General features: G+C 42.3%; 1 long non-coding RNA gene across 1 annotated transcript; it reads left to right on the top strand.

Moving 5' to 3' along the window:
• Positions 1-4,911: 4,911 nt before the first annotated feature.
• Positions 4,912-11,911, top strand: LOC109251025 (uncharacterized). Its single transcript, XR_002073310.2, has 3 exons — positions 4,912-5,260; positions 6,212-6,368; positions 11,203-11,911. It is a non-coding gene; the product is annotated as an uncharacterized LOC109251025 (long non-coding RNA).
• The last annotated feature ends 761 nt before the right edge of the window (positions 11,912-12,672 follow it).

Below are 12,672 nucleotides of genomic sequence, written 5' to 3'. Positions count from 1 at the left end.
CACCCAGTCTATGGTATTCTTGGTTTAGCAGCCTGAATGGACTAAAACAATGGCTCTGGAAATTGCTCAGTTCAGTGATTTGAAGGAGAGGATAAGGAAATGTTCACACACCAGACTCTGGGGAGGGGAAGGTGTCTAGAAAGAAAACAGTGCTTTGTCTCACTGCTTCGACTTGTTTCTAGTTATGGGATTTCATCTGTTTTGAATTTTATAAACATTTCAATAATGTATGAGATTTTGGGGATGATGAAAAGAGAAAATGGGTTCAAAAGGGTTAAGAAACAGTAATCTAAGCAAGTTTCCATATTTGGAGGATAAGTGCAAGCACCTGAAATCGAGTCTCTTCATACAGACTTTAAATTCAACAGGAGACAAGAATACCACCCGTAGCCCATGACGTCAGCATGAGAAGAGACAGAATACCCCAAACTTCAAATTACCAACAAGGAGAGAAATGAAGGCTGTATCCCAAGAGAGCTCCTATCACTTGTCACTATAAGCTGGGTAAGAGCGTGGGAGAGAGACTTAAAATCTCCAGGAAAAAGAGTAAAGAGACAGGGAGCACTTAGCTGTAGTGTAGACAAAAACACTCACAGAAAGAGCAAGTTTTAAAACTAAGTGAAATGTCTACCGCACAGTGAGGGAGAAGGTGCTTGAAAGTGAACAGAACCAGAAATAGCCGCTACAGGAAAGCTTTACTTTGTGGGAGAATCAGGTAAACCAAAAAAGGGCGGTGCACCTTAGAGACCTGGCAATGAACGGAAAAGAAGGAACTAAGAAGAAAACTTAGGATCTTGCAGAAATGACACATAAATAAGACCTGAGGGCTCTGCTCCCCATCACTGTCCCCCAGAGACATTTTACCTTGCGGCACGGACAGCTGACAGTGTTCTTGAATTAGGAATTCTGTTAAAAATGGCTCAGCAAAAGAAAAAAAAAATCAACCTAACTCTATAAAGAGATGCTATTAGAAGAACCCAGAGGGGTGCCTGCATGGCTCAGTCGGTTAAGCATCCAACTTTGGCTCGGGTCATGATCTCATAGTTCATGGGTTTGAACCCCGTGTCGGGCTCTATGCTGACAGCTCAGAGCCCTGAGCCTGCTTGGGACTCTGTGTCTCCCTGTCTCTCTGCCCCTCCCCCGTTGCACTCTGTTTCTCTCTCTCTCTCAAAAAGAAATAAACATTAAAAAAATTAAAAAAAGAAAAAGACAATAGATTTGGATGTTGCATGATTTCAACATTGAACAAGGGCAGTTAAATGATCAGGAAGATGAAAACAAAATAAAGAAAGGTGTAGCCGAGGTGGAAGACAATGTGATCGAAATGGAAGATAGGCAAATAAAGTGCAACATATAGAATAGCAGTTCCTGAAGAAGGAAAACAAAGCAATGAAACATAACTATAATCCAAGAAAACTGCAGAAATAAGAAAAAATGTAAATCAATATTTTAAAAGGCTCACTACATATCTAGGAAAATTTTCCAGAAAGAACTTGAGGCATTTTTGGGTAAACCATGAGATTTAAAAACAATTTTTTTTATTGCCTTTATTTATTTTTGAAAGGCAGAGAGAGACAAAGCATGATGGGGGAGTGGCAGAGAGAGAGGGAGACACAGAATCTGAAGCAGGCTTCAGGCTCTGAGCTGTCAGCACAGCTGACAGGGGCTCGATGTGGGGCTCGAAGTCACGAACTGTGAGATCGTGATCTGAGCTGAAGTCAGACGCTTAACCAACTCAGCCACCCAGCTGCCCCCGAACCATGAGATTTAATAGACACACACACATACCCACAATCCTCAGCACCTGTATTGATGATAGCTTACATCAAACTGGTGGCTTAAAGCAACATAAATTTATTTTTATACAGTTCTGGAGTCTGGAAGTCCAAAATCAAGGTGTCAGTATGTTCCCTTTGAAGGGTCTATGAGAGAATCCTCTAGGCTTTTCTCAGCCTCTGGTGACTCCAGGTGTTTCTTGGCTTATGGCCACATCACTCCAATCTCAATGTCTGTCTTCATGTGGCCTTCTCCTCTTTATCCCTGTGCATTTCTTTCACTTCCTCTCTCAAATTTACATCCCATCCTTTTCTCTTTTAAGAACACTTGTCATTGGGGCACCTGGGTGGCTCAATCGGTTAAGTGTCCGACTTCGGCTGAGGTCCATGATCTCAGAGTTTGTGAGTTTGAGCCCCGCATCAAGGTCTCTGCTGTCAGCACAGAGCCCGCTTCTGATCCTCTGTCCCCCTCCCTCTGCACCTCCCCTGCTCGTGCTCTCTCTCTCAAGAATAAATAAACATTAAAAAAAAAAAAGGACACTTTTCATTAAATTTAGAGGCCACCTGGGTAATCCAAGATGACCTAATGTCAAAATTCTTGATTACATTTGAAAAGTCCCTTTTTTCAAATAAGGTAACATTCACAGGGTCCAGGGATTTGGCTGAGGACATACCTGTTTTGAGTCACTATTTAGTCCATTACAGGGCCTCCCAGCTAACAGGTCAAATTACTTATAAGGGTAAGAATATTAAACTGACATCAGACTTCTCATGAGCAACTTATAAAGCCAGTCAATAAAGGGCAGCTTTTTAACAGGCTCAAGAACAAAGACTGTGAGCCAAAGATTTTCTATCCAGCCAAGCTTACCTTCAAATATTAAGGTTAAAGGAAATGGTTTCAATATGCAGTAACTCAGGGAATACTGTATACGTGTGCCAGAGAGGACTCTTTTAGAGGATGAATTTTATCTAACCAAGAGATAATTGGTAAACTTGAGCAAAAGCACTAGTAGTGAAAATGTATTTTATGATGTAATCTTATTATATTATATTATTTTATTTTATTAGCATTAATTAATTATTATGTTATTTATGTTGTAATATATTTAATTGCATAGCTAAGACTAAAACGAGGGTGAGAATATGGATTGAAGAGTAGTATCTCTATAGTTTATGCTCTGGAAAAGTAAAACTAACACAACCAAAAAAAAAAGAGAGAGAGAAAGAGAGAGAGGGAGGGAGGGAGAGAAACAGCAAGGTAGGACAGTAAAATTGACAGTTGTATAGATAAGTGAAGAAGGATACAAATGGACATACCAGATGGCAAAGCCTTAGTAAGAAAAAAAGGGAGATTAAGGGCACTGTCAGTGGAACAAATACAAAGACAGCCCCTGGAACAGACATACAAACATTCTGAAATGCCAAAAGCAATGAACAAAGAAATTGCAAAGAAAATATGCCCAATGAAGAAGGGAAGACAGTAAATATAACACAAGCATGATTAAAACATAATGTGATCACCTTGAGACTAAACATGTAAGACAAACCAGTTAATGGAATGGACTTTTCTGGTGTCTTCTCTTTTCTTGCTATAGGGACAAACGAACCAATTCTCAAATTAGCTCACAAGGCAAAAGCAGATCCCGTGTTATATTTAATAGACGCACCTCAAACACAGTGATTCAAAAGACCCATGATAAAGAAATGGCCAAAAACACACCATAAAAATAAAAACAGTAGAAAGACAGGGTAGTGACTCATATCGGTTAAAGTAAATTCAGGCCAAAAACCTTTAAATGAGACAAAAAATACACTTAAGGCTGAAAACCACAATTTGCAATGAAGAGAAATGATGAACATCTATGCACCAAATAATACAGCCACCACTAACATAAAGCAGAAATTACATGAGATGAGAATAGAAGAAGATAGAAAATAGAGACTTCAGCACCACAAACTCAGCATGACAGGTCTAACACAAAGGAAATAAAGATATACATGTTTTAAACAAGTTAATAAATAATAAGGTAGAACTTGTGCGCATATGTTTAATACTATGCCCTAACAATAGAGATTATATCTTCTTTTCAAATGTAATGAACATGGATCATTTTGAAAACTTGATCATATATTCATCTTTATGGTCACACTAAATGAACCCGGGTTAAGTTTGGTAGACCTCTGCTTTTATTGCATGTGATGCATGTGCAGTGAAAACCGTTCTCACTTTAACACGTATCCCTGACCTTTTCCAGACACAGCACAACTAATATCTCCTTTTGAAGGTCAGCACGTGGGCAGCTTAACATACACCAGGCTTTCAGACACCTGTGTCTCAGGATCGGTGACTCCTTTAAGTCTCCAGATCTCCTGAAGGGGGGTCTGTTGCTCGTGCTCAGGCGGATCACTCGGTGTGCCCGTCAGCTGTGCCCTGCGGTCTGTGCTGTGGCCTGTGAGATGGATGGCAGCATCACATTGCCACTCAGCAAGGTCAGTGGCAAACACGGGAAACTACAGGGTGGTCGTACGTGAAATACGTGCAGAAAACAAAAGCTGAGCATGGCTTCCGTAGCACAAATACAAAATGCCCCGAATGCTTTTCCCGCAGTGGTTTTGTCGTTCGCTGTATGGTCTGAATCCACAACTATTCATTCTGATATTTAGTAATTCCTTTTTGTTTGTTTGTTTGATAAATAAACAATGTGGGGAACAATATACGTTTTTAAAAAGTACGTGCTTAGTGAAAAAAATTATTACTATCTTTTTGATTCTTGGGGAAGTTATAATGAACATGTAATTTACACTAAATTTTTGTGACATTCACCATCCAGCCAGGGACTGGCCACAAGAAAACCGGTGGACAAAATCTACTAAAGGACTGTCAGCATCTATTTCAGAAGTTAGTGGTTATTTTAAGAAGATTGTAGGGGCGCCTGGGTGGCTCAGTTGTTTAAGCGTCCAACATCATCAGCTCAGGTGATGATCTCGCGGTTTGTGAGTTTGAGCCCCGCGTCAAGCTCTGTGCTGACAGCTTGGGAGCCTGGATCCTGCTTCAGATTCTGTATCCCGCCCTCTCTCTCTGCCCCTTCTCTGCTTGTACTCTCTCTTTCCCTCTCTGAAAAGTAAATAAAGATTAGAAAAGATTTTTTAAAAAGATCATACTTGAAGTTGGCTATTTAACATAAGTGGATACCAAAAATGTATTTATGTATCACCGTGAAGCAGTGCTGACTTTGTATTTAGATCAAATGTCTTTTTTCTTTTTTCTCTTTAAAAAATTTTTAACGTTTATTCATTTTTGAGAGACAGAGAGAGACGGAGTGCCAGCAGGGGAGGAGCAGAGACAGAGGGAGGCACAGAATCCGAAGCAGCTCCGGGCTCTGAGCTGTCGGCACGGAGCCCGACGCGGGGCTTGAACTCACTGACGGGACCACGAGATCATGACCTGAGCTGAAGTTGAAGGCTTACCGGACTGAACCACCCAGGTGCCCCCAAATGTCTGTTTTTCTACATGAACTTTTGTATTTTCAGTAATGGTGCCCCCATTATTGGGTTCCAGCAGGACTGCTCAGCCTGTGCCTTGATAGTGGCCGGGAAAGTCCAGGACCTCCAGATGCAGCATGCAGAGACAGTGGGTGATGCAAAATGAGGCCCTTTCTCAGAAAATAATTCAACCCAAAAAAGTAAGGGATATCTTGCATTGAATGTGGAAGATTTCCTGGCCAGAAATGAGAGGAAAGGGTTTCTAGCTGCTCCGGTAGAGACGTTACTCTTTCCTGTCCAGCAACCAAGGGCCGCTATGGCAGAGGCGGGTGGTCCTGTTTGCTTTTCTTATGTCGGTCTGCGGGGCTGCGGGCACCAGCAAGAGGCTGTATTCTCACCCTGGGGCTGGCTCTCAGTGAGAGAGGCACTGAGCCCCTGCTAGGTGACTCCTTCTTCCAGACACTGGATCTTGGCCTGGTTTGTTGGCTTTGCCCTCCCATGTACGTTCATGTCACATATTTCCAGATTTTTTTCAGAGGCAGCAAGGCAAAGCTCTTCCTGCTAAAACATGAAGGGAGGGGCTTTGCTGTATGAGAGCTAGTAACCATGAGGAAAAGGTTTTTGCTTTACAATTTTACTCAAAAAGAAACAAAAGACACCCCAAACAAACACAACCATACATGTTGCACACAAAACTGCAAAAAAATACTTTTTGTAGGATTAAGTCCTAATTCCTGTATCAGATGTGAGTTGGGGTTTCAACAACAGCTAATTCAAGGGAGGTTCAAGGCCGTACAAAAGGGAGCCTTCGTATTTTAGCACAGCCGCGAAAATACACATTTGCCTTTGAGCCCTCAGGAAACAAAGTCCGATCTGAAAGAAATTAGTCTCATGGTATTTCAGGCAGGAAGTTTAAAATAAACGTTCACTATTGTCTTCTTCTTCCTTTTCAGATTGGTTTTCCCTCCAAACTGTGCTTTGAATCCTGTTATCTCCAAGGTTGGAGCTGGAGCGGGAGTTGGGATTACAGAAAGTGTGGAGGAAGGCACAACTTTTCAGCTGGTGGATACGGTGTCAGCTCTGTGGGCTCAATAGAATTCTCAAGGCCTTGTGAGTTTTGAAAACTGCCGTATTTCCTCTAATTTAAGACTCGCTCTATTTTTCTTACATGTCAAAATAAACAAAAAAATAAAAAAAAAAGAAATTGCCCCATCACGCAGAGCGAGTTAAAAAGTTTTCAAAGCTGGGGGGAATTGTTGTGACCGTTTCATGCATCATTAAAAAAAAAAAAAAAAAAAAAAAGCCTGTTATTCAGAATTCAAAATCTGTAGAAAATTTCTAGTGACTTTCACTAGAAGCTGTTTAATGTTTATCCTTAAAAAAAAGGAAAAACGAAACTATAAGTTTAAGCAAAGAGGAAATGCCAGTAAACCCCTAGGATTCTCCAAGATGCCTTCAAATTATATTGTCAATCTTAAGTGTGCTAATGAGGCCAAACTCTTAAGCATGGCTGAAAAGCAGCCGGTCCCCACCAGGCTATGAAATAACTGGGGGTACAAAATGATTTGGAAGAATATTTAATCTCTGATTATGAAAGAAGCCAGAGTTAAGCTTTGGTAATTGTGAATGGTGTAGAGTCTGTGTCTAGAATCGTTTTTTTGTACATGGACATCCATTGTTCCAGCACCATTGGTTGAGAAGACCATGTCTTTTCTCCATTGTATCACTTTGCTCCTTTGTCAAAGATCAGTTGACAATACTGATGGGAGTCTGTTTCTGGGTTCTCTGTTCTGTTTCATTGGTCTGTTTGTTCTTTTGCCAATACCACACCCTCTTCATTACCGCAGCTTTGTGGGAAGACTTGAAATTAGATAGTGTCAATCTTCCAGCTTTGTTTTTCTCCTTCAATACTGTGTTGACTATTCTGGATAGTCTGTGTCGCCTCTCCACGTAAACTTTAGAATCAGGTTATTGGTATCTACAAAATAACATGCTGGGATTTTAGTGGGATTGCCTTGAACTTATAGATCAAGTTAGGAAGAACTGACATCTTGAAAATACTGAGTCTTTCCATCCGTGAACATAAGACATCTCCCCATTTATTATTTATTGAATTCTTCTCTAATACTCTTATCAGAGTTTTATAGTTTTCCTCACATAGATCTTATACATATTTTGTTAGATTTTTATTTCATTTTGGAGGGTGCTAATATAAATAGTGTTATGTTTTGGTTTTGTTTTTTTATTTGAGAGAGAGAGGATTTCCAGCAGGCTCCACACTCAGTGTGGAACCTGGTACAGAACTTGATCCCATGACCCTGAGATCATGACCTGAGCCGAAATCAAGAGCCAGATGCTCAATCAACTGTGCCACCCAGGAGCCCCAGTGTTAGGTTTTTACTTTCAAATTCCCCTGTTCATTGCTGGTATATAGGAAAACGATTGCAGCATATAATTGCACAGATGTGTGAACGCTAAAGTAATTTAAGAGTATATACAGTTAATTTAGCTCCCCAAGCTCTCCCTGTCTTTTTCCCTCCTCTCTTTCTTTCTAACTTCTTTATTTACTTCCTTCTTTCCTTTCTTTCTCCCACTGAAAGGCTTCTATTCAAGTGATAGAGCATCTTACAATCAGTAGCATCTCAGAATTGGGGAAATAGCATCTCGTGTTGCTTGATATGGGATGAAGGGATGGGGATGCCTTCAAACAGGTGGGATTATTGGCTCTCTTTAGAGAAGATACTGAAGAGATCAAATCACCATAAAAGAGTCAAGTGCAGATAACCATAAGCAAGGGCCGGGTTCCTTCCGCCTATTTGGAGCGGGTGGAGAAAGGGTGGCTCTTGGTTTTGTGAGCATGGCAAGTGGGTCAGATGGGCAGAAAGCAACTCTCAAAAGAAGGGAGGCAGTGAAATTTGAGCATTTAGAGATCAAGTACACAACCTTCCGTAGGGCCTTTGCATCTACTTGTTCCCTTTGACCAGGCCATTTTTCCCCTAGATAGCCTCATGGCTTTCTTCCTCATCTGCTATAAGTTTTTGCTTATACTTCAATTTCTCACTGAGGTTTTCTTTGACCACCACACTAACAATGACAAAGTCCTACTCCCTATATTCCCTAATGTCCTTCTCTGCATTTTCTCCCACAGCAGTGCAAGGAACAGAGAAAGAAACTGAAAGGACAGGGAGAAGGGGAAAGTGCGTCTCCCCTTATTTTTCAACAGGGAGAATTAAGCCTCTTATTTTTAATTTGCTTGTGCTCTTAAATGCGCCAGAATCTAGAATAATGCATAGGGTAGAAACTCACTAAATATTTGTGGGATGAATGAGGGATCCTGGTGTGACTGTCGGAATGCTCCATCTATGAGTTCAAGCCCCAATTACAAATTGTGTTCCATGTAAACATAGTTCCAAGGGATGTGAATAGGCATTTCCCCCCTTGTTCGGCATTTGTTCCGTGTCATTTTTTTGCTTTATCCTCATTTAAAAGAAATGATTGTGACATAACTTATATGCAGTAAAATTAACCTTTTAGGTGCATTCAACTCTGTGAGTTTTGACGAACGCACAGTTGTATAGTCATTGCCCCTACTGTGATGTAAAATATTTCCTTCACTCCAAAAACTTCCCTCTTGTCGGTTTCTAGTAAACCTTTCCCCTACTCCCAGACTTTGGTGGCCACTTGGCAGCTTTCTACTCTTACAAGTTTTGCCCATTCCAGGATGTCACATGAATGGTATTATACAATATGTAGCCTTTTGAGTCTGGCTTCTTTCCCTTCATACAATGTTCTTGACATTCAACCATATGGCTGCATGTGTCAGTAGTTTATTCTTTTTTGCTGTGGAGCAGTATTCCCTTGTATGAATGTATCCGTTTGTTCACCCATTCATTCATTAACTGTGGAGGGGAGGAAACACACTTTTTCCTCTACCCTCTGAGGTTCAGTGGCTGGAGCCCTGCAAACTGAACTGACAAAAGACAAATTGACAGGAGAAAAAAAGGTTTATTTCATATGTGCATAAGAAGGGCTTCGCAGAAATCAAAACCCCACAGGAGCCTGGGTGGCTCAGTTGGTCAAATGTCTACTTCTGTGCAGGTCATGATCTCCCGGTTCGTGGGTTCGAGCCCCGCATCAGGCTGACAGCTCAGAGTCTGGAGCCTTCTTCAGATTCTGTAGTCTCTCTCTCTCTGCCCCTCCCCACTCGCAGTCTGTCTGTCTGTCTCTCTCTCTTTCTCTCTCACTCACTCAAAAATAAATAAACGTTAGAAAAAAAATGAAATTAAAACCCTAAAGAGGCAGGCAGACCTTAAAGCTTATCCACCATTTTAGCAAAAGGGCAATAAATTTGCAGAGCTATAATAAGAAAAACGGAAAGGGTTTGAGCTTCTAGGGGTGGTAAATTGTGGGAAGGTAAATATATGGGGAAACTAATGGAAGATAAGGTTTATTTAGTAAAGGCTGTTTGTGTAGGTCCTTTCCATCTGCTTTGTGGCCATAAAACTCCCCCAGGAGAGGGCATTTACGGCAGCCCTCATTTCTCAGAAGTTTCCGTTCTTAATCAGATAGGGGAGGCTCTGAGAAGGCCTGTTTCTTCATCCTTTGATTCTCAATTGGCTGTAGCTCCAAATCATCTTTACCCCAAAGTGGCATATTTTGGGGTGGCATATTCTGGTCGCCTTCCGAGGACATTTGCCCTGATTCCTGTTGTGGGTGATGATGGATGAAATGCTTTGAGCATTTGTGTCCTAGTTTGCTGTGAATGTAAGTTTTTTTTTCCCCACTTGGATCAATACCTCGGAGCGAGATTTCTGGCTGTATGGTAAGCGTACATACGGCCTGAACGTGAGGACAAAGAGAGGGTGGCCATCCACAAGCCAGGAAGAGAGCTTTCACCACAAACCGACCGTGCCCCCAGAACTGTGAGAAAATACATTTCTGTTGTTTAAGTCACCCGGCCTATGGAAGTTTCTTATGGTAGCCCAAGCTAAGACAGTATGTATTTGACTTTATTTTTCAAAATTGCCCAACTGTTTCCCAAAGCTGTGGCACCATTTTGCACCCTGACCAGCAGTATTACAAAAGTCTCATCTGCTCTGCATTCTCACTAGTACTTAGTATTGCCAGTTTTTTAAAAAAGTCATTCTAATAGGGTGTATGTTTTAAATTTTCACTTCCCTATTTACTAATGATGTTGAACATCTTTTCATGTTTAACAGGGTTTTCAACCAAGTGGAACAGATTTTCTTTCTTTACTGCAGGACTGCACTCAGTCTTACTATATTTATGCACCGTGTGAACTGCCTAATGGGAAGATTGCTGGGACTATGATTTTGACTTGACTGGAACTCTTATCTCATGGTCAAGATTGCAAGGCTAGGATTCCAGTGAGAATATTTTAGCAAATGCTGGCCTGAGTATATGGTCAAGTACACACTCTTTTGTGGAGCATTTAATCTGTTTGCAACCAACTCATTCAGTCTTACTTCCCTTTGGTCCCTATTCCCAAGAGAAACATTTTTGAGGTATCAGTTATTCCACCTCCAAGCCTTTGCTCATGTCATTCTACCTGCTTGAAATGCCTTCCCCCCTTCCCTTCTTCTCCCTGAACTCACCCAGCTTTGCCCTTCTGGCTCATGCCCACAGGGAGCTTTTCCTGCCCACAGTGATCTTTCTCAGACCTCCCGATGACTGGGCCACTCATGGGGACTCTTGATCACATCCTGCCTAGCTTTTTTCTATATTTTCCCCAAAGTTGCTCTGCTCTGCTTTTGTAATGGGATAATTAGTGGAAGGCTCTGATATCCTAGACTTTTTAAAAAGTCCCCTGATGCGTTGAGTTGTGTGCATAGCTCCTGCTTATAAACCCCTGTTGAATTCAGCTAAAGTAAATTAATAGCCATTTATATCAGCTCACTTAAATGTTAACTCTCCACTTATCCAGGCACCAAGAACAAAGGTCGGAAAGAGAAGTTTGTTCACAGTTCCTGACTGAACAGGGAGAAGACATTTAATGGAAACATGAACCTCATGCCTGGGTCTCCTGGAACTTGTAGCTGAACCTAGGAGTTTGTGGCCAAGCCTACCAACCACATCCCCCAACGATTTCTTCTCTTTTGGCACGTTGGTCATGGAATTGGGAGAGGAGAGCACCCAGTCCGTTCTTATCTTTAAAGAGAGAAGAAACAGCGAAGTCTGTGACATTCAGGTTTCTGTGCCCTCTCTCCTCTCGCTGGTCATCTTGCCCAGCTCAGCAGACTGTGCATACCCAGCTCACTAGCCAGAGAACTGGCTAGCTCAGGCAGCTGGTGAGTCAAGAGTGTGCTCAAGTGTGGTTGTCGAGAGTGGTACAGCCGATCTCCCACATCTTAGCCTTTTCTGAGCACCTTAGCCCTGTGGTAGCATCAGACTGGGTGGCACAAATGGGCGTGCAGCCAGGAATCAGTCGGTGGGAACACGACTTGCACAGTTCTGCGGTGACCACACCCTGTAGCTTTCTGTCCTTTGTCCTTTCAATAAACATAGATGGAGTATCTACTATATATCGGGCACTAGGGATTCGGGGATACAGGTATGAATGTAACATGATCCTTGACCCAAGGAACTTCTAGTTTTCATGGGAGACAAGCATATAAATGAAACCTTCCAACAGACCCCTAGATGTAAGCCATAATTCCTAGCCTGTGCTACTGACGGTGGTAGGAGTTGGGATAGAGATCCTACTAGAAGTCACAGATTTGCATTGCTCTGACTCCCACCCACAGAAGTCTAGGCGTTTCTCGGGTCTTCCATAAGGTTATGAAGACCTCTTGGCTGCCACAGTGCAACACAGGTCTTCTTCCTCTGTCTGCCCATGCTCACTGAGGTCAGCTGTCCTGGATCCGGTGACATGTAGATATGAATGCCCGCCCAAGGCACCCTGCACTGCAGATACTGGCTGAAGGCACTATATACATGTCCCCTCCCACTTCTGTGACAGGAGACATGCCAACCACTCTGGCCAACTGCCCAAGCCCCCATGACGATTCTCTACTCAAACCTGTTTCAACAGTAACTTCAAGTGGGCCTGAGTCCTCTTCACCCCAACTTGAACTCCATTCTGTTAACAACACTCCAGAGCTGTACTTCTTAACGTATAAGTCAAACTACAGTGGCGTTTGGGCTGCCCTAGTGCCTGCAACACTCCTGAACATTGGAAACATGCATCGACTTCCTCCAGGTGGATGCAGCCCCATGCAAGTGTGCATGGCTCGGTAAGTGAAGGACAGCTTGGGTTTCAACCCCAACTCACCCCCTTGGCTGGTTGTCCTTGGCAGGACACAACCTAGCCAAGGGACGATCCTGATGACATGGCCCCTGGCTCTATTATTGCAAGACACTGGCTGTCTTCACAGTTGTTTGCTGGACATTCATG

The sequence above is a fragment of the Panthera pardus genome, unplaced genomic scaffold (genome assembly GCF_024362965.1).
Source record: "Panthera pardus isolate Hobbes unplaced genomic scaffold, ASM2436296v1 HiC_scaffold_13, whole genome shotgun sequence".
Taxonomy (NCBI): Eukaryota; Metazoa; Chordata; class Mammalia; order Carnivora; family Felidae; genus Panthera; species Panthera pardus.
The sequence above is the reverse complement of the archived record's forward strand: the minus strand, read 5'-3'. Positions and strand labels throughout refer to the sequence as shown.